Genomic DNA, 23,159 nt, shown 5'->3' with positions numbered 1-23,159 from the left:
GCAGCGGTGACGATAGATAGATTCATGCAATTAAAAACACCCTTTCTTAAAAACAACACCCCCTAGCATTTCTGACCGTGGCCATCTTGAGTAAGGGCAAATGATTCATATAGCATTTACTTGTAAATGTAAATAAAAAGTATAAACCAAGTAAATACGGTATACTTATCTGTTTACAAATGCTAGCAGCATAAGGATTACAACTATTAAGTGTTGATTGGGTCCACTTTAACGTTCTTTGGATATTTTAAATATTGAAGCTGCTTACTGTGTTTTATTTTTTTTGCACATATAATGTATTTAGACAGGGCTCGACAAAATCCGGGCGCCCGATCGCAATTGCGACAAGAAATTGTGACCTGGTGCCCAGGGAAGCTTAGGCCCATCACGGGGCGCGATCACGGCGGGCAACATTGATTCTTTCTTAAAAACGGGGGGGGGGGGGGCGCAGTTTGCCATCTTCGCCCTGGGCACCAAATGGCCTTGTCCCAGCCCTGCCTCAGCTGTCCACACTGCTCCCTGACAGGGAGAACCTCACAGAAAGAAAGAGATTTTTGTCTTCTTACTTTCCTTCTTTTTCTTGTTTTATATACATCTCTTATAACTCTGGTAAGTCCTTTATTTAGTCATCAAATGTTATACGTAATGGATGGCTTCATATATATACTGCTTCTTTGATCTAACTACCCTATTAGATTAATTCACCTATGTTTATATAGAGCAGTACCCTCACCTATTTAAACAACTGACAGCCTTCTCACTGCACTTTATTGGTGCTTTGCTAAATCCAGGCTTCAATACTATTTGGACATGACCGGAGGGCATGTTATAACAACTTTTTTAGTTACTTTATTCATTTTTGACGTTTACCCTATGGATCCCCTGACCGCCCCCTGCTGCCATTACTTTTTCCCATGCGGACCAGCCAGGCATTCTTGCTTAAAGTACTATATTTTATGTACATTATCTGGTCTATTTCAAACCAGTAAAAGTCTGTTTTGTTGTTTGTTTTTTCTTGCTGTCTTTGGCAAAAGTGCATTATATGCGTTTTTTTTTTATTTATTTTTTTCTTGTCTGGCATTCTTTTGTTATTATAATTGTTGATGCATTGTGCTCTTTTTCTTTTTGCCCTTCTTATCCTTCACACTATAGGTCACATAGTATGGTAATACTGTGTGAATAACCTGTACTGTCAATGACCAAGGACATACTACTTGCACAATCGGCCAAGTAATCTTCATGGTCTCCATCTAAAACTGATCTACCTACCTTCGAATCCATCGGTTAGTAGTTACTAATATATTTTTCTGGGGCCTGATCTATAGGAATGTTGTGGCAATCAGTATTCAAGCATATGTGTATGTATATATATATATATATATATATATATATATATATATATATATATATACTTTTTCACTTTTGAACTCAGTCCCTCACATATAGGGTCCGCCTCGGTACCACTCCAGACACGGCGTGAGTCATGATGAGGATCAAAATGGTGGTTATTTATATGTACCTCTCTCTTTATGTAGGAAAACTTTGCAAATGAATGTTTCAACTACACATGAATTTATGTCTTTATATTGAATTTTGTATTCATGCGTTTTTTTATTTTTAGACGGTACAGCGACATCTTACGCACTGCCCTCGCCCTGATGAAGAGGCGATACTTTAATTAAAAAAAAAGCCTCGAAACGTTGGCCTCCCTGTCTATACTCATGTGACAGTCCTGAGGGCTTCTTCTGCTGCTCCTTTGTCGCGTGTACACGTATATACAATTTTGATTGTCTTGTCTTACCATGCTTAATGTGGGGTACTGTTGTTAATTGTCCTCCCCAGACCGTGCTCTCTTGTTCTCAAATGGTCATTTTGGAAAACCTTTTTTGTATCCTATGCTGTTAACAAACTTTTTCTGATACGTTGTTCTAATGAGCAACATTATTTAAATTTAATACATTTTGAATACTTTTGATACCTACGTGTTGACTAATTTGGTCTTATACTCCAGCCCGCCTCACACACTTAAAGTCCCACCGAGGAAACACACCCCTTTGGGGGTATAGCAATTCAATTTTGTTTAGGAGCCACGTCGCATGACCTCGCAATTGTCAGTTAAAGCGACGCCATGCCGGAAGCTGAAATTTCACCTGGGCAGGAGGGGGGTATATGTGCCCGGTATGGAAGTGGTTAATGTGTGGCGAAACACGCAGTGCCTCAGCCACTGGTTCCATGGCAATGGCAAAAAGGGCCGGAGAGAGAGGACAGCCCTGCCAAGTACCCCTAGCAAGCTTAAACACAGGAGATAGCCGACCCCCTAAATGAATGGCAGCTATCGCCGAACGATAAATAGTCTGCAACCATCGTATAAACACTAGGGGGAAACCCATCCGCCGTAGAATCTCCCACAGGAAAGGCCACTCTATGGAGTCGAATGCCTTCTCAATATCAAGAGAGGCAACTACTCTGGTACCCTGATTGTCATGTTGTGCATGAAGATTAGTGAACAGTCTACGCAAGTTGATATCTGTTAATTTGTGGGCCATGAAACCCGGTCTGATCCAAATCTATGAGGGAGGGAAGTAAAGTGCTAAGTCTAGCAGTGAGGAGCTTAGTTAGAATTTTAAGGTCGTTATTAAGAAGCGCTATGGGCAGGGCTTTTTTTCTGGGGGAACTCAGTTCCACCACCTCTTGCTTAGACCCTTTGGTGCCTACTCACCACAATCACTTGTAAACACAGAAGTCTGGTTTCTGTGTTCACAAGTGACAGCTCTGCACTCTGTATGTAACCCCCTGAACTCTGCACTCTGTATGTAATGCAATCCTGGTATTTAATGCCCCTTTAAGACCCTTCTACTGTTTGTGAAATCTGAACGGGGTTGTGGTTGAGTTCCTGCACCTATTATCTGAGGAAAAAAAGCTCTGGCTATGGGTCTATAGGAGGCACACAACTTTGGATCTTTACCCGACTTGGGAATGAGAATACAAGACGGCCAGTCGGGGGGCCAACATGTCTGCATGTGCTATATAAAAATCAACCGGAAGACCATCAGGACCAGGAGCCTTGCCAGTGGACAGGAAATAAATCACAGCAAGAACCTCCTCAGCAGTTATTGGGGCAACTAGATGCGATCTCTCCGAGTCGGAGAGCCAACCAAGGGCTATTGGATCTAGGAGGAGTTTCATCCCCTCTGGGTCTAAACCCATGGGCAAAGTGATGTTGTATAAGGATTGGTGCAATGCAGCCTCACCAGTGCCTAATTAATGCAGCCTCACCAGTGCCCATCAATGCAGCTTCACCAGTGTCCATAAATGCAGCCTGATCAGTGCCCATCAATACAGCCTCACTAGTGTGTATAAATGCAGCCTCATTTTACTATTCTGGGACCATTTATGATAAAAATGTTTAATGGTTTAGGAGACACAAGCTCCTTCCATATTGAATCCTTGAAAGCTATGATTGCGGTCATACCTAAGGAAGGAAAGGACCCCTCCCAATGTGGAAGCTACAGACCGATATCATTATTGAATAGGGATGAGCTTCGTATTCCAGTCGAACCCATGTTCGATCGTTCATCGAAATACGAACATTACGGGCCATTCATGCCAAATTCGAGTGGCGCGTCACGGCCCATAATTTACTGCGGCATTGCTGGCTGATGATTCGCCAATCATGCACTATGACCCGCATGCTTGGCCAATCACAGCACGCAAAAAACGGAGAGCCATAATTGGCCAAAGCCAGGGTGGCTTTGGCCAATTATGGCTCAGGGGGTTTAGTACCCGCCCCACACTATAAAAGGCCGCCTGCAGGTCGGCCTTGTGTAGTGTGTCGCGGCAGTGGTAAGAGATCTGTCTGAGAGAGAGTGTCTTTTTTTTCTAGGTAGATAGAGCAGGCAGGCTAGTCAGTTAAAGTTAAAGTTACAGGGCCAGATTCAGATACATTGCAGTATCTGTCGGCGTGGCGTAACGTATCTCAGATACGGTTTGCCGCCGTAAAATAGGGCGCAAGTTCCGTATGCAGAAAGAACTTGCGCCCTTAGCCCGCGTAATTCATATGGGGATGATGTGGGCGTGTTTTATGTAAATTCACTGTGACCACATGCGCCGTTCGTGAAAAAATCCCAGTGCACATGCTCGAAATTACGACGTGACCGTAACTTACATACAGCCCTATTCGCGAACGACTTGCGCAAACAATGTAAAATTTTCAAATCTCGACGCGGGAATGACGTCCATACTTAACATTAGCTACGCCTCATATAGCAGGGGTAACTTTACGCCGAAAAAAGCCTAACGTAAACAACGTAAAAAAATGCACCGGCCGAACGTACGTTTTTGAATCGGCATAAATACCTAATTAGCATATTCCTCGCGTAAATATATAGAATCGCCACCTAGCGGCCAGCGTAAATATGCATGAAATCTATGCGTAACTGATTCTATGAATCAGTCGCATAGATACGACGGCCCGCACTCAGAGATACGACGGCGTATCCGGAGATACGCTGTCGTATCTCCTTTCTGAATCCGGGCCATTGTGTTTAGAGGATATATATACATCCCAGGTGTTGTACATATATTTATAAACTGTATAGTTTAGCTAGATCAGTTCTTCCTAATTTACTGGCAGGCAGTTGATTGTGCTAGCTGCAGTATTCTCACGTGGTGCATTGCCTGTGTCCAATGTAGTTTGCACCTAAAGCTACTTGGTGTGTACTGCATGTGTCCTCTGTAGTTTGCACCTAAAGCTACTTGGTGTGTACTGGCTGTGTCCTCTGTAGTTTGCACCTAAAGCTACTTGGTGTGTACTGGCCGTGTCCTCTGTAGTTTGTACCTAAAGCTACTTGGTGTGTACTGCACGTGTGCTCTGTAGTTTGCACCTAAAGCTATTTGGTGTGTACTGTACGTGTCCTCTGTAGTTTATACCTAAAGCTACTTGGTGTGTGTAACAGGAGTCACTTTTGGGCACAGATGGAGCCAGGAAATAAGGGACATATGTTGGATTGTTTTAGCATGGACAGTAATCTACAATATATTCCTTAAATGTCTGCAAAGAATATTCTGACCCTACCGGTCAATAGAATGACTCTTTCAATGCTTAGCCCAGGCTATTGAGTTGTTAAATGAGGCTGGCTCCTGAAAGACCTTTCATTGTGTGATAACACTGTTTAAAGCCTATTGATGATCAGGTGTGAATACCTTTCTGTCGGAGACAGACCGTCTGTCTAAAGATGTGGATTGAGGGGAACTCATTGTGTGATGGTGTTCTATTTGAATTCTATTGATAAAAGAATGTGATTGAAGCCCATGGAGTGATGTTGGGGGTGGAGAGTTTTTGTTCCTTTGATTATTGTAACCTGTTGTACTTTATATTAGAAAGCTAAGTTACCATTAAAGGTGTTCATATATTTTGACTCAGTAACAGAGCTTGTCAGTCTCGTTATTGAGGGAATTCTTATGGAATGGTTCGGGTCTGCTGGATGGTTGGAGGGTCGGAAGCTGTCTTGGGTTGACGGAATGGGAGATCGTGAACGGTGTTAACCCCTGACTGTTACAGTGTGTACTGCACGTTAGTGTTGAGCGGAATACGCCATATTCGATTTCGTGATATATCACATATATATAGACGAATATTCGTGAAATATTCGTTAAAATCGAATATTCGTGATATTTTATCAAAAAAAAATTTTGGGCGAAATTTCGCTAATGCGAAATTAATTGCGAAATTCTCGTCCGCGCATGCGCGCTAAGAACACGCGAGAACGGAGATCATTTCCTGGATCTTTGCCAGTCGATTTTCGGATCGCTATTTTGTGCTGCCCAGCGAAGCGAAGATGGTGGGGAGTAACTTTTCATCCAGTGAGGAAAAACTGCTGATTAGTGTAAGTAATTTCACCACTGTTATTTCATTATCTTTAACTGCATTTTAGACTAGTTTAAAAGTTAGGATATAAGATCAGATATTAGTATTTCCCAAACAGTGTGTCTCCAGCTGTTGCAAAACTACAACTCCCAGCATGCCTGGACAGCTTGCTGATGTGGGGGGGGGTAAACTTTATTGGGGGGGGAAATGTGAGAAAGGAGTGTTTTTTGTTTTTTTAGCAAAACAGGCACGCAGACAAAGACGCAGACAAAGACGTAGACAGCTACTAAACTAGAATAAAACTACTACACCTAAAACTTTTTTTTTTTTTTTTTTTACACGGACAAAGACGTAGAATACGACACAGACAGCTACTAAACAGGAACTAAAATACTACAGCTAAAACTTTTTTTTTTTTTTTTTTAGACTGAAGGACGCAGACAAGGACGAGGACTACAAATACTAAACTAATATGCACTAAACACTAACTCTACTTACACAAACTTATATGACTAAACTAAAGCTACATTTTTTTTTTTTTTTTTTTTTTTTTTTTTTACACTGAGGCCTGGTACACACGATAAGATTGATCCGCGGATACGGTCCGCCGGACCGTATCCGCGGATAAATCCTCTGAGGATTTTGATCCGTTGGAGTGTACACACCATCGGATCAAAATCTGCGCCGAATTCCCATCGCGGTGACGTGTCGCGCTGTCGCCGCGATGATGACGCGGCGACGTGCGCGACGCTGTCATATAAGGATATCCACACATGCGTCGAATCATTACGACGCATGCGAGGGATGGGTTCGGACGGATCGATCCGGTGAGTCTGTACAGACTACCGGATCGATCCGCTGGAGCCGATTCCAGCAGATAGATTTGTTAGCATGTCTACAAGTTTTTATCTGCTGGAAATCGGAAATATCCGCGGATAAATATCCGCTGGAACGTACACACCAGGGGATCTATCCGCTGAAACCGATCCGCTGAGATTTTTCAGCGGATGGATCCTCTCGTGTGTATGGGGCCTGACTGACAAGGACAAAGACGAGGACTACAAATAATAAACTAATATGCACTAAACACTAACTCTACTTACACAAACTTATATGACTAAACTAAAGCTAATTTTTTTTTTTTTTTTTTTTATACACAAAACACAGAGACTAAACACACACTAAACTAAGCTACCTTAAAGAAATGTACACTTACTACACAGAAATCTATCTAACACTAAGCTACACTAACCTGGACAAAAAACACAAATCTGAGCTTTTAGAAAAGCTGTTGGGTCTTTTTCTTTGAAAAAAGCAGTTGGTTATAGAAGCAGGAAACTCAGAACTGAAAGCACTATAGGAAGCACAATGCTCTAAGCTCTAAGATCGCAATACACTGGAAAAACGCACAGAAACACTCCACTCTCTCTAGCCACCTTGTGAATCTGCACTGAAATACTGCTGGGAGTGATCTTATACTGGTCGTGCAGGCAGGTTCCTATTGGTTGCTATGGAGGTTGCTAACCTCTGACAACTGTGGTAGGGGAACTCTGATTGGCTCTGATGCAAAAGAAGGGCGGAGAAAGTATTTGCGAATATTCGTAATACGAATATTCGCGAAAGCGAATATTCGTCAACATAAAAGGATCGCCTCAGCTACTCGGCCCAGAGTCTCTAATCATTCCAGCAATGCTTTTAGACGTTGATGGAGATCACTAGGATGTGATCTGTTTTAAAAATAAATTTGAAAAAATATGAATATTCGTAATAGCGAATTTTGACCGCGATATTCGAGTTATTCGCGAATACTCGCATATGCAATATTCGTAACGAATATTCGCAATACGAATATTTGTGAGCAACACTACTGCACGTGTCCTCTGTAGTTTGCACCTAAAGCTACTTGGTGTGTACTGGCTGTGTCCTCTGTAGTTTGCACCTAAGGCTACTTGGTGTGTGTAACGAAATGACCCGTGATACCCAGAGACTTTTGAAGGATGTGGGGTACTCCTGTGCCAGCTTCACTAATGACTCTTGGGTCTAGGGTCATCCTATGTCCAGTAGGGGCATAGGATGTCTGAGAAAGGTCATCATGAATTACATGAGATGGGACAATAATGATAATTCATGTATTGCAGGATATCTTGGAATATTACAGGTGGTTAATTCTGTCCACAACAGGTCAATAGCAGAGTGACTCATTCATGTGGGTACACACATACTGTTGAGGTGTTAATTGAGTCTGGCTCCTAAGATATTTAATTGTGCTATGCTAACTAGCCCTGTATTGTGTGAAAGTTCTATTGATGCTAATATGTGTTGTGAGTTAACACACTCCAACAGTCCTGATGTCTGCCATGTCAGCTATAGAAATTGACTCCTGTCGATTCGGTGCCAGAAAGTCTGACCTTTCAGGTGTAGTGAATTAGCATGTCAATTATGCTTAGTAAAGGAATGTGTATTGTGTAACAGGTGAGGATAACTTGTCGCAGAGCCAGAACGTCTCGGTAATGATTAGTAATTAGCTCATCTGAATGTCATTGTCTAACGGAATGTGTATTGAAGCACCCATTGTGTGATGTTGGGGGTGGAGTGTGTCATTGTCCTTTTTCTTACTGCAGCATGCTTTGTAACTGTATATAAGAAAGCTAAGTTACCTTTAAAGTGTCATTCGTTTGAACCAGAGACAGAGCTTGTGTCTCGTTATTCTGGGGAAAAATCCATATGGGTCCTGCCTGCTGGATTGACAGAGTGTCGGATAAGCATGTCGTGGGTTGGTGGAATGGAATATCGTAAACGGTGTTAACCCCTGACCGTTACAGTGTGTACTGCACGTGTCCTCTGTAGTTTGCACCTAAAGCTACTTGGTGTGTACTGCACGTGTCCTCTGTAGTTTTCACCTAAAGCTACTTGGTTTGTACTGCACGTGTCCTCTCTAGTTTGCACCTAAAGCTACTTGGTGTGTACTGGCCGTGTCCTCTGTAGTTTGCACTTAAAGCTACTTGGTGTGTACTGCACGTGTCCTCTGTAGTTTGCACCTAAAGCTACTTGGTGTGTACTGCGCGTGTCCTCTGTAGTTTGCACCTAAACTACTTGGTGTGTACTGACCATGTCCTTTGTAGTTTGCACCTAAAGCTACTTGGTGTGTACTGCACGTGTCCTTTGTAGTTTGCACCTAAAGCTATTTGGTGGGTACTGCATGTGTCCTCTGTAGTTTGCACCTAAAGCTATTTGGTGTGTACTGCACGTGCCTTGTGTAGTTTGCAACTAAAGCTACTTGGTGTGTACTGCATGTGTCCTCTGTAGTTTGCACCTAAAGCTACTTGGTGTGTACTGCACGTGTCCTCTGTAGTTTGCACCTAAAGATACTTGGTGTGTACTGGCTGTGTCCTCTGTAGTTTGCACCTAAAGCTACTTGGTGTGTACTGCACGTGTGCTTTGTAGTTTGCACCTAAAGCTACTTGGTGTGTACTGGCTGTGTCCTCTGTAGTTTGCACCTAAAGCTACTTGGTGTGTACTGCACGTGTCCTCTGTAGTTTGCACCTAAAGCTATTTGGTGTGTACTACACGTGTCCTCTGTAGTTTGCACCTAAAGCTACTTGGTGTGTACTGGCCGTGTCCTCTGTAGTTTGCACTTAAAGCTACTTGGTGTGTACTGCACGTGTCCTCTGTAGTTTGCACCTAAAGCTACTTGGTGTGTACTGCGCGTGTCCTCTGTAGTTTGCACCTAAACTACTTGGTGTGTACTGACCATGTCCTCTGTAGTTTGCACCTAAAGCTACTTGGTGTGTACTGCGCGTGTCCTCTGTAGTTTGCACCTAAACTACTTGGTGTGTACTGACCATGTCCTCTGTAGTTTGCACCTAAAGCTACTTGGTGTGTACTGCACGTGTGCTCTGTAGTTTGCACCTAAAGCTACTTGGTGTGTACTGCACGTGTCCTTTGTAGTTTGCACCTAAAGCTATTTGGTGTGTACTGCACGTGCCTTGTGTAGTTTGCAACTAAAGCTACTTGGTGTGTACTGCATGTGTCCTCTGTAGTTTGCACCTAAAGCTACTTGGTGTGTACTGCACATGTCCTCTGTAGTTTGCACCTAAAGCTACTTGGTGTGTACTGCGCGTGTCCTCTGTAGTTTGCACCTAAACTACTTGGTGTGTACTGACCATGTCCTCTGTAGTTTGCACCTAAAGCTACTTGGTGTGTACTGCGCGTGTCCTCTGTAGTTTGCACCTAAACTACTTGGTGTGTACTGACCATGTCCTCTGTAGTTTGCACCTAAAGCTACTTGGTGTGTACTGCACGTGTGCTCTGTAGTTTGCACCTAAAGCTACTTGGTGTGTACTGCACGTGTCCTTTGTAGTTTGCACCTAAAGCTATTTGGTGTGTACTGCACGTGCCTTGTGTAGTTTGCAACTAAAGCTACTTGGTGTGTACTGCATGTGTCCTCTGTAGTTTGCACCTAAAGCTACTTGGTGTGTACTGCACATGTCCTCTGTAGTTTGCACCTAAAGCTACTTGGTGTGTACTGGCCGTGTCCTCTGTAGTTTGCACCTAAAGCTACTTGGTGTGTACTGCACGTGTGCTTTGTAGTTTGCACCTAAAGCTACTTGGTGTGTACTGGCCGTGTCCTCTGTAGTTTGCACCTAAAGCTACTTCGTGTGTACTGCACGTGTCCTCTGTAGTTTGCACCTAAAGCTATTTGGTGTGTACTACACGTGTCCTCTGTAGTTTGCACCTAAAGCTACTTGGTGTGTACTGCACGTGTCCTCTGTATTTTGCACCTAAAGCTACTTGGTGTGTACTGCACGTGTCCTCTGTAGTTTGCACCTAAAGCTACTTGGTGTGTACTGGCCGTGTCCTCTGTAGTTTGCACCTAAAGCTACTTGGTGTGTACTGCATGTGTCCTCTGTAGTTTGCACCTAAAGCTACTTGGTGTGTACTGGCCGTGTCCTCTGTAGTTTGCATCTAAAGCTACTTGGTGTGTACTGCACGTGTCCTCTGTAGTTTGCACCTAAAGCTACTTGGTGTGTACTGCACGTGTCCTCTGTAGTTTGCACCTAAAGCTATTTGGTGTGTGGTGTCCCAGTACAGGTATTTGCTGTAGGCCCTGTCAGATTGAGGCCCTCGGCTTGTGGGGTCTCCCCTGCAGGGACTCAGCTAGTTATGATGTGATTTATACTGTTATGGTTGATAATACGTTCATTAGGTGTGTATAGCTTTAAGAGGTTTAGTCAGCCATCTCATGTTCAGTCAGAGTGTATTACCATCTCATGTTCAGTCAGAGTGTATTAGAGTCGGAAGGACTAAGTGCTAGACAAGACCTTATTGTGTTGTGTTATACTACAGGTCAGTCTCTATGATCCACAGCTCTCAACTAATGGGCTTCAGTCTCATTAGGCCCTTATAAGGGATTGTACTTCCTGTTTAAGCCAGTCTAGACTACACACAGTTCCTGGCAGAGCAGAGCAAAACACAGTCAGAGAAGCAGTGCAGGCCAGAAGCCTCCAGTTCAGGAGAAAATACAGCAAAGAGTGGAGTATCCCTAAACATTACAGAACCAGTACTTCAGCTCATTTATCGGATCAATCCGTTATTCCGGCGAAAAGCCTCAAGTCTACAGACACTTCAGTAAGTGTATCTATTTTTCAGCCTAGTTAAGCATAGGCCCTGAATTACTAATCCGGCTTTTGCAGCCGAGTATATATATGATCAGCTAAGCTCAAGCATTATCAGCCGTGTGATCCTCTAGAGACTGCCTGCAGAATATTTTGACACTGCCTTCATGCCAGTAAAGCCTTCGTTGTATTAACCCCTGTTGTGGACTGTGTTATTACCATCCTAACTAGCGGGGATACGGAGGCCCCCGGAGCTGTAGTTTCCCGGGGTATTCCAAGACTACAGTGGCGTCACGTGACAGAGAGGGTTAATACCATCTGGCCCTCACTAAGGGTTAATACCACCTGACCCTGGGCTCCTAGCCCCAAGAACCAAGTAGCTAACCATCAAGCGCATGTGTGTGGCCGTGGGGCTCGCCCTCCCCGGTCACCACATCGTTTTCTGGCGTCACGAACAGGATATGGGTGTACGCCTTAACCATTCAGCCACTAAAGCAAGTCCTCCCCCCCCCCCCCCCAGAATCTGAACTGTGTCATTGAAAGTAATTTACTCAGCGAGGCGCATATACAAGTGGTGGGGGAGGTGAAGGAAAGACTGTTAGCTGCCATTGTTAAGTGGAGAAAGTCTGTACCTGAAGGGGTTAAATTGTTTCTAGCATTTCCCGCACGCGGGAGCGGTCGCAGCTCCGCCCAGTCAAGCCCCGGCGGTGACGCCTCTTCAGTGTGCAAGCCGGAACTAGAGAATCCACTCTGTGTTGCACGGAGGAAACAATTGCTGACCGGACCAAAAAAAAAAAAGGAAGTTGCCGGGCGCAGCCATAGCAACGTGTCCGGCAATAAAAGACAGCGCACTCAAAGACAGCGCACTCAGACGTCGCACTCAACGACATCGCACTCAACGACATCGATCTCAAAGACAGCGCTCTCAAAGTTTCTTAAAGTGACAGCGCACTCAAACAAGGCTACAACATGTCAGCCTCAAGATCACCAGATGCAGGTGATGTACCAGATCCTCTTGCGGCTCCTGCACAAGCTACCCCTCCGGGATCACCTCCAGTATGACGTCATGACAGTGGGGCCCCCCCATTCTACCTGGGGAAGCCTGTGTTGCCTAACTACAGAGGGGATCCCTTTTCCCTCAAGGATTTCCAGGAGAGCTTCCAAAGCATTTTCTCTCTCTACTCTCTCCCCCCTAACCAACAGGTGCTGTTGCTCATGGGACAGTTGCAGGGACCTGCACGTGAGGAAGTCCGTACCTGGCCCACTTCTGAGAAGACTACAGTAGATCAGATCTTCGAGGGATTACATCAGGTATTTGAGTCCCACTCACCCTCAGAGGTCCGCCTCAGGCTGTACGAGAGGCGACAAAAGCCGGGGGAAACACTAAGGGCATATGCAGTAGCCTTGCAGAATGCCCTGGAGGCAGTCCAGAAACTGGACAATATCACCCCTGACCAGGGTAACAAACTATTGATGGATAGATTCATAGAAGGGGTCCAAAATAAATGGGACAAGGCGCAATTAAAGATGTTAGCTGTACAGAACCCCAATATGTATTTTTCTGCCTTTAAGCGCCTAGCCCTTCACGTTATAGAGCAAGGGGCAAGCCCCGAGGAGCATCCTGACCCTAAAAACGAACCAATGGGTGCGGCGGCGTGCCCTGCACCACTGTTGCCACCAGCCCCCGCACCCGTGGCTGTCCCCCCGGCCTCCACTACAATTACTGAGATTCAAGAGGTTAGACAAGATATTGCCCAGCTTACCCAAGTGGTAAAGGAGTTGGCTAATCACACCACTCGGGTACTTAGAGAGCCTCCAGAGACTAGGCGACCTACTCCTGCCCCTCCTCCCCATTCTAGCGGGCCTCGCTCGGGACCCTCTAGTAGGCCTTACTGTGATTTCTGTGACAAACCCGGTCATTGGAAGATGCAATGCTGGGCTTTAAACGGGCGTCCCCTGAGGTCGAGGACCGGCCCTCAGGAAAACGAATCACAGGTCCAGCAGAAGAGCCAATATACTCAGGACAGTCCTTATACATTGCATCCTGCCCCTATGTAAATGTTACCATAGATGGTGTCCAACTGCAGGCCCTGATTGATACAGGCTCGCAGGTGTCTACCATCTCTAAGGGCCTATTCTATAGGTACTGGAATGTCGATTCATTGTGTGAACCAGATGATATGGATTTTAGTGACCTGGCAGGGGACGGGAAACCAATTCCCAGACATGGGTACTGGGAGCCCACTATTCAGCTGAGAGGTCACACACTTAGAGGTCAAGGTATAATTGTCACTAATGTCACAGTACCAGGGGCCACAGAGTTTATATTGGGGATGAATATAATGAGACATTGCTTCAGTGATATTTTGGATGCCTTGCATGCCTCTCTCCCCCACATGTCTTCCTCAGGTCAGAGGACTGCGCAACACCATCTCAAAATTCTGAAAGCAGAACAGAAGTTCGCGAACCGGAGAGGAGAAATCGGTAAAGTTCGGATCCAAGACATGAGGCCCGTGACCCTGCAGCCGAACACAGAGACAATTTTGTGGTGTCGGGCGCGCCCTGGTGTAAGGAATCAGGACTATCAGGCCTTACTGGAGCCCATACAATCTGAAGATTTTCCTTTGGTCCGAGCTGCAAGGAGCCTAGTGACGGTGGTGAATGGACGGGTCCCAGTCCGCCTAGTTAATTTGTCCGGTGTAGCCACCACCCTACCAAAGTACACTCCAGTGGCCCAACTTGTTTTCTTGGACTCCAGTGACATACTCTCTTCACGGAAGGCGGCCCAACAGCTGAGTGCCCAAACCGTGTCAGGGGCTACCGAAAATTCTCCAGAACCTTGGTGGCGCCAACTGCAAATAGGAGGATCTCTCACCCCACCAGAACAAGTCGAAGGGGTCATCGAGGTGGTGAAGGAGTGCCAGAGTGCCTTCAGCAAACACCTAACCGATTTTGGAAAAACCTCCATGATTAAGCATCGAATCCTGACCGGCGATAAACCCCCCATCAAGGAAAGGCATCGGCCTGTGGCACCGGGCATGTACCAAACCGTCAAACTGTTAACCGACATGAAGGAGGCAGATGTAATACAAGAGAGCCAGAGTCCCTGGGCAGCACCCATGGTGTTAGTTACGAAGAAGGATGGGACCATCCGTTTCTGTGTTGATTACAGGAAATTGAACGACATCACCCATAAAGACGCATACCCTCTCCCCCGGATTGAGGAGTCACTCACCGCGCTGGGTTCTGCGGCCTACTTCTCTACATTGGATCTGACCAGCGGATACTGGCAGGTGCCCATGGCCGTCGAAGACAGGGAGAAAACAGCCTTTGTCACCCCCATGGGTCTTTTCGAATTTAAAAGTATGCCCTTTGGGCTGTGCAATGCCCCAGCTACCTTTCAACGGCTGATGGAGAGATGTCTGGGACACCTTAACTTCCAGAGTGTCCTACTCTACCTGGATGATGTGATTGTGTATTCCAAATCCTATCAGGAACATTTGACTCACCTGTCCGACGTCTTCCAAGTACTGATCCAGCATGGTCTGAAAGTCAAACCCTCCAAGTGCCACCTACTCAAGCCACAAGTACATTACCTGGGCCACGTCGTCAGTGCCGAAGGGGTCCAACCTGATCCAGCTAAAGTCGAAGTTGTCAAGAATTGGCCTATCCCACGCACCGTTAAGGATATTCGGAGCTTCTTAGGATTTTCAGGATATTAACGCCGCTTTATTCCTCATTTTGCACAAATTGCCGAGCCATTGACCTCTCTCCTGCGAGGCACGGCGAAGGGGAACTATAATGGCAAGCTGCCTGTGGAATGGGCCAAAGAGCAAGAGGTGGCCTTCCAGGCTCTAAAACATCTATTGACAGAGCCTCCCATCCTGGCCTATCCGGATTATACTCAGCCTTTCTGACTGTATACAGATGCCAGCTTCGAAGGACTGTGTTGTCCCAGATGCAGGGAAAACAAGAGAGGGTGATAGCTTACGCCAGCCGGAATCTGCGAGGGGCTGAGAAGAATGATTCTAACTACAGTTCCTTCAAGTTAGAGCTCCTGGCCCTCGTGTGGGCAGTCACCAAAAAATTTAAGGACTATTTGTCAGCCACCTCATTCACGGTCTACACCGATAACAACCCCCTGGCTCACCTGAACACCGCTAAACTAGGTGCCCTTGAGCAAAGATGGGCCTCCAGACTGGCCAACTATGACTTCTCTATCAAGTACCGAAGTGGCAAGTCTAATATTAATGCGGATGTGCTATCACGCATGGCCCCTGGCGAAGATCCCCCAGTGGAGGACAAGTGGGAAGATGTGGAGATGCCTCCCTTCTATCAAAGATTCGTGAATCAGGATGTGGTCGTCACCCGCGAGGGGAGTGAATCTGGGTCTAAAGCAATCCAGGAAGACCTGTATACCTGGAGGACCCTACAGGAAGAAAGTCAGACTATGGGAGATCTGCAGGAGTATTTATTGACCAGGAGGGTACCTCCCCGGTTGCGACGGGGCCAGAATGACTACGAATTGAAGCGATTGTGGCGTCAGAGGAAAAGACTATTTGTGCACAAAGGAATGGTGTACAGGAACTTCTTGGACCCAGTGTCGGGTGAAAGGCTACACCAAATTCTGATCCCTCGGAGAGATGCCGCCATGGTATTGAATGCCTACCACGACCAGTCAGGACACTTTGGGGTCCATAAAACAGAAGCCACCATCCGACGCCGGTTCTACTGGATTGGAATGAGGAGCGACGTTGAAAAGTGGTGCAGTGAGTTTGCAGTCTGCAATATCACCAAGAATGGTCGCAAGAATGCGCGAGCACCTCTCCATTCCATTCAGAGCGAGAGGCCCAACCAATTGGTCGCCTTGGATCATGTCAAGCTGTCACCTACCCGGTCCGGGTATTCATATGCTCTCACCATGGTGGATCCCTATTCCAAGTGGGTAGTGGTTGTGCCAGTCAAAGACCTAACAGCCAAGACAACAGCCCAGATGTTCTACACCCATTGGGTACAGATACTTGGATGTCCTGAAACTGTCTTGTCCGACCGAGGTCCGGCCTTTGAGGCCCAACTGTTTCAAGAATTGTGCAAGTTCCATGCTTGTAAGAAACTCGGGACCACTGCCTATCATCCGCAAGGGAATGGACTCTGTGAGAGGATCAACCAGGTGTTTATCCACATGCTGAGAGCGGCTTCTGTATCCCGACCTGAAGAGTGGCCTCAACTAATGCCTGAATTGTTGGAAATCTACAACAATACCATCCACTGTTCCACTGGTTATACTCCATTTTACCTCATGATGGGCCGACACGGTCAACTGCCTAAAGACAGGGTCTTTGGACTTCAAGCACCTTTCAACCACTCCCCCCAAGCCTCTTCGGAGTGGGTCTCGGAACATCAGAAAAGGATTCAGGAAGCGAGAGAGATAGTCAACAAAAAGATGGGCGAGGCACACTATAGGCAGCAACAGGACTACAACCGCCATGCCTCTGCCCAGCCGTTGCAAGTTGGTGATAAAGTCTGGCTGAAGAAGCATCCTAGAACCCATAAGTTGGACTCCCTTTGGGAAACTGAACCATACACAGTGATTTCCATCCCTTATCCGGACTCTGATGTCTACTCAGTTCAAAAAGCCGGATATGCACCACAAGTTGTCCACCGAAACCGGATCAAGCTGTGTCACAAAGGGAACCTGCCTGTGTTGGTGCCTCCTTCTGCACCACCAAGTCTTCCACCTCCAGTTCAGCCAGCACAAGTGCAGCCCACCAAGCCAGTTGAGCGTGAGAGGCCACTCCTGATGTTCGAAGATGATCCTCTCTTCCCTTCTGACCAAAACGTCTTCTTTGGTTATGTGCCAATCAGTTCCATTCCATCCACCTCAGTCTTGGCACCAGAAGCTCCAGAGTTTACTCCAGCCATCCGCTCACCTGCTGCAGTCCCATCAGAACCTTCTAATGTGGGAGAAAGCTCCATAAGTCAAGAGCCATCACAGGCCCCCATTGTCCAAGATGAAGGTGCAGCTGTCAGTCCAGAAAAAGCAAGTGTTCAAGGAGAAAACAGTGCTCCAGAAAACTCAGAAATGGTGTTGCGTAGATCCGCCAGACCTAATTTCGGATATCCCCCAGCAAGATATAGGGATTAATCTATTAATTATACATACAATATATGTAGATAGACTACATACACCTCAGTTAGTATACATCTCAAGTATACATCATTACTAACTAATATGCCACTAGTTACCTACTTACCTTATTTTTTGTATAGGAACATACCTGGCCAGTAAGTCTCCTATCCCTCACTTAAGCACTACAAAAAGAAAAGGGTATCCTCTAAGAAATGTCTAATTGTGTACTTCAGGCATAGAATAAAAATGTCTAGCAAATATTAAAGTGTGTTCTGGGGAGAAGAGCTAATAGCCTAAGGGCCCCAGTAGCCAAGGCATTGGGTAGAAAGCCTCCGGCAGCCCAATCCAAAACCTGCTCAGTCTTAAAAGTGTTATCTAACAATAATATACTGTTCAAAACTGAGTGATAATGTTTAAAAGATATGTATTCTGTCTGGGACCCAGATAACCACTTACCCTGTACAAAATAATGATCTCACTTATCTAATAAGCCTGCAAGGGACATTTATGTGTATAATGCCTCAGGACTTATCATATGATCCTGTTCGTATATGTTTATTTTTCCAAAGAACCTGGAACGGACATTGGTGTACAAATGCCTCAGGACTTCTAGTGGCCCCAAGGTCACCTCATTCCTCAACCCTTCAGTGCCTTAATCGTCGAGGACGACTTCTGTTTAGTGGTGGGGTTTGTGGTGTCCCAGTACAGGTATTTGCTGTAGGCCCTGTCAGATTGAGACCCTCGGCTTGTGGGGTCTCCCCTGCAGGGACTCAGCTAGTTATGATGTGATTTATACTGTTATGGTTGATAATACGTTTATTAGGTGTGTATAGCTTTAAGAGGTTTAGTCAGCCATCTCATGTTCAGTCAGAGTGTATTACCATCTCATGTTCAGTCAGAGTGTATTAGAGTCGGAAGGACTAAGTGCTAGACAAGACCTTATTGTGTTGTGTTATACTACAGGTCAGTCTCTATGATCCACAGCTCTCAACCAATGGGCTTCAGTCTCATCAGGCCCTTATCAGGGATTGTACTTCCTGTTTAAGCCAGTCTAGACTACACACAGTTCCTGGCAGAGCAGAGCAAAACACAGTCCGAGAAGCAGTGCAGGCCAGAAGCCTCCAGTTCAGGAGAAAATACAGCAAAGAGTGGAGTATCCCTAAACATTACAGAACCAGTACTTCAGCTCATTTATCAGATCAATTCGTTATTCCAGCGAAAAGCCTCAAGTCTACAGACACTTCAGTAAGTGTATCTATTTTTCAGCCTAGTTAAGCATAGGCCCTGAATTACTAATCCGGCTTTTGCAGCCGAGTATATATATGATCAGCTAAGCTCAAGCATTATCAGCCGTATGATCCTCTAGAGACTGCCTGCAGAATATTTTGACACTCTGTTTAAACGCTGTGAAGATTTTGACACCTGCCTTCATGCCAGTAAAGCCTTTGTTGTATTAACCCCTGTTGTGGACTGTATTATCACCATCCTAACTAGCGGGGATACGGAGGCCCCCGGAGCTGTAGTTTCCCGGGGTATTCCAAGACTACAGTGGTGTCACGTGACAGAGAGGGTTAATACCATCTGGCCCTCACTAAGGGTTAATACCACCTGACCCTGGGCTCCTAGCCCCAAGAACCAAGTAGCTAACCATCAAGCGCATGTGTGTGGCCGTGGGGCTCACCCTCCCCGGTCACCACAGTGTGTACTGCACGTGTCCTTTGTAGTTTGCACCTAAAGCTATTTGGTGGGTACTGCACGTGTCCTCTGTAGTTTGTACCTAAAGCTACTTGGGGTTTACTGACCGTGTCCTCTGTAGTTTGCACCTAAAGCTACTTGGTGTGTACTGCACTTGTCCTCTGTAGTTTGCACCTAAAGCTACTTGGTGTGTACTGCACGTGTCCTCTGTAGTTTGCACCTAAAGCTACTTGGTGTGTACTGCACGTGTCCTCTGTAGTTTGCACCTAAAGCTACTTGGTGTGTCCTGGCCGTGTCCTCTGTAGTTTGCACCTAAAGTTACTTGGTGTGTACTGCACGTGTCCTCTGTAGTTTGCACCTAAAGCTATTTGGTGTGTACTGCACGTGTCCTCTGTAGTTTGTACCTAAAGCTACTTGGGGTTTACTGGCCGTGTCCTCTGTAGTTTGCACCTAAAGCTACTTGGTGTGTACTGCCCGTGTCCTCTGTAGTTTGCACCTAAAGCTACTTGGTGTGTACTGCCCGTGTCCTCTGTAGTTTGCACCTAAAGCTATTTGGTGTGTACTGCCCGTGTCCTCTGTAGTTTGCACCTAAAGCTATTTGGTGTGTACTGCACGTGTCCTTTGTAGTTTGCACCTAAAGCTATTTGGTGTGTACTGCATGTGTCCTCTGTAGTTTGCACCTAAAGCTACTTGGTTTGTACTGCCCGTGTCCTCTGTAGTTTGCACCTAAAGCTATTTGGTGTGTACTGCAGGTGTGCTCTGTAGTTTGCACCTAAATCTACTTGGTGTGTACTGGCCGTGTCCTCTGTAGTTTGTACCTAAAGCTACTTGGGGTTTACTGGCCGTGTCCTCTGTAGTTTGCACCTAAAGCTACTTGGTGTGTACTGCCCGTGTCCTCTGTAGTTTGCACCTAAAGCTACTTGGTGTGTACTGCACGTGTCCTCTGTAGTTTGCACCTAAAGCTATTTGGTCTGTACTGCACTTTTCCTGTGTAGTTTGCACCTAAAGCTACTTGGTGTGTACTGCACTTGTCCTCTGTAGTTTGCACCTAAAGCTACTTGGTGTGTACTGCACGTGTCCTCTGTAGTTTGCACCTAAACTACTTGGTGTTTACTGGCCATGTCCTCTGTAGTTTACACCTAAAGACACTTGGTGTGTACTGCACATGTCCTTTGTAGTTTGCACCTAAAGCTATTTGGTGTGTACTGCACGTGTCATCTGTAGTTTGCACCTAAAGCTATTTGGTGTGTACTGCACATGTCCTGTGTAGTTTGCACCTAAAGCTACTTTGTGTGTACTGCACTTGTCCTCTGTAGTTTGCACCTAAAGCTACTTGGTGTGTACTGCACGTGTCCTCTGTAGTTTGCACCTAAAGATTCTTGGTGTGTACTGCCCGTGTCCTCTGTAGTTTGCACCTAAAGCTACTTGGTGTGTACTGGCCGTGTCTCTGTAGTTTGCACCTAAAGCTACTTTGTGTGTACTGCACGTGTCTCTGTAGTTTGCACCTAAAGCTACTTTGTGTGTACTGCACGTGTCCTCTGTAGTTTGCACCTAAAGCTACTTGGTGTGTACTGCACGTGTCCTCTGTAGTTTGCACCTAAAGCTACTTGGTGTGTACTGGCCATGTCCTCTGTAGTTTGCACCTAAAGCTACTTGGTGTGTACTGGCCATGTCCTCTGTAGTTTGCACCTAAAGCTATTTTAATGTGTACTGGCCGTGTCCTCTGTAGTTTGCACCTAAAGCTACTTGTTGTGTCCTCTGTAGTTTGCCCCTAAAGCTACTTGGTGTGTACTGCACGTGTCCTCTGTAGATTTCACCTAAAGCTACTTGGTGTGTACTGCACGTGTGCTCTGTAGTTTACACCTAAAGCTAGAAAAGATTAGAGAGAACAAACTGAGTGGGTATTAGCCATAGCAGTAAAAATAGGGCGTTGTGTCTATAGTAGGTGAGCTAGTAAATTCACTGAGAATTTCTTATAAACAAGGTAACAAATTTTATTTTAAATACATAAAAACAATAAATAAAATCCATTGTTTGCCCTGATACAGTATAGATGCTGTAACAGTCATCACCGTTTACGACCTTCCATCCCATCCAAGACAGCTTATCGACACTCCACAATCAGGCAAACGAACAAGACCCATAAGAATTCCCCCCAGAAACGAGACACACAGCTCTTGTTTGAGATTCAAAACAGGGAATGAATCTTTATTATCTGCACATGGTAACACATTTCTCTTCAAAATACATCCCTCCCACCCTTGGGAAACAGGGTGGGTTAAATTGTCCAATGACAATGGTGATACAGGTCAGGTGTGTTCAAACTTCTTCAGCAAACAGTCCCAGCAGGGGGGGGGGCTGCTGGAGTGATTCCCCCCCTTTCCTCACAGCAAGACACATCCCATAATAGGTATCCAGACTGCCTACCAAGCTCCAATCCACATAGCAGATTTAATTACCACAATAGACAATTGAATGCAATCACACCCCACCCCTTTCATCACAGCAAGCTTACTAGTATACATCAGCCAACACACAATATATATACAATATCTGACCGCATTAAATGTGACTAGCACAGACCATAGTGGGGTTCTCATTCACCCTGTGCCCCTAAAGTGACTCCCGTTACAGATGCTATGATTGATTAGATGGTGAAGGTGCTGGTCGCCAAAATGTTTCGCATAAATTAGCATCGTCGGGGCGCCGCATCCATCTATTTCATATCTTCATCAAAACTGTCAGGTCTGGTTTGTAAACTGCACGAGGCTTATGGTGACCCCAGTGGTCTCTGATATCCCCAGACGCCAGACCACTGAAAGGAGAGTATACACCTGTAGAAGCACTACAAGCCCTAGGTTATCGCCGATCTCTGTATCTCCCCCTTGTCTTTCCTCCCATTGAGGGTAATACACAAGTTGTGGTAAACTACTTCTAAATGAGCAGCAGATATTGTTTTTCCACACAACGTTTCTCTGGGGATCACTAGGGTTCAGCAGCTCCACAAGCAACCTGACGGATCTGACTCCCATTGGGGGTGCGCTCTCCTCATTTGCTAAGTGTCACCTTTGGGGTCACTATAAGCCTCGTGCAGTTTACAAACCAGACCTGACAGTTTTGATGAAGATATGAAATAGATGGATGCGGCGCCCCGACGACGCTAATTTATGCGAAACATGTTGGCGACCAGCACCACCACCATCTAATCAATCATAGCATCTATACTGTATCAGGGCAAACAATGGATTTTATTGTTTTTATGTATTTAAAATAAAATTTTGTTACCTTGTTTATAAGAAATTCTCTGTGAATTTACTAGCTCACCTACTATAGACACAACGCCCCAACAAAGTCCTATTTTTACTGCTATGGCTAATACCCACTCAGTTTGTTCTCTCTAATCTTTTTTAACTCTTCAAGGACTGGTGCATTGTTGTCTGTGCTGGAAATCACCCAACAAACGTTTCTTCAAATATACTTGGTGTGTACTGCACGTGACCTTTGTAGTTTGCACCTAAAGCTATTTGGTGTGTACTGCACGTGTCCTCTGTAGTTTGCACCTAAACTACTTGGTGTGTACTGGCCGTGTCCTCTGTAGTTTGCACCTAAAGCTACTTGGTGTGTACTGCACATGTCCTCTGTAGTTTGCACCTAAAGCTACTTGGTGTGTACTGCACGTGTGCTCTGTAGTTTGCACAAAAGCTACTTGGTGTGTACTGCACGTGTCCTCTGTAGTTTGCACCTAAAGCTACTTGGTGTGTGTAACGGAATGGCCCGTGATACCCAGAGACTTTTGAAGGATGCGGGGTACTCCTGTGCCAGCTTCACTAATGACTCTTGGGTCTAGGGGGGG

General features: G+C 45.7%; 1 long non-coding RNA gene across 1 annotated transcript; it reads left to right on the top strand.

The window, feature by feature from the left end:
* The first annotated feature begins 503 nt into the window (after nucleotides 1-503).
* LOC120914243 lies at nucleotides 504-1,680 on the top strand. Its single transcript, XR_005743639.1, has 3 exons — nucleotides 504-609; nucleotides 1,153-1,283; nucleotides 1,622-1,680. It is a non-coding gene; the product is annotated as an uncharacterized LOC120914243 (long non-coding RNA).
* Nucleotides 1,681-23,159: the final 21,479 nt, after the last annotated feature.

The sequence above is a fragment of the Rana temporaria genome, chromosome 9 (genome assembly GCF_905171775.1).
Source record: "Rana temporaria chromosome 9, aRanTem1.1, whole genome shotgun sequence".
NCBI lineage: Eukaryota > Metazoa > Chordata > Amphibia > Anura > Ranidae > Rana > Rana temporaria.
The sequence above is the reverse complement of the archived record's forward strand: the minus strand, read 5'-3'. Positions and strand labels throughout refer to the sequence as shown.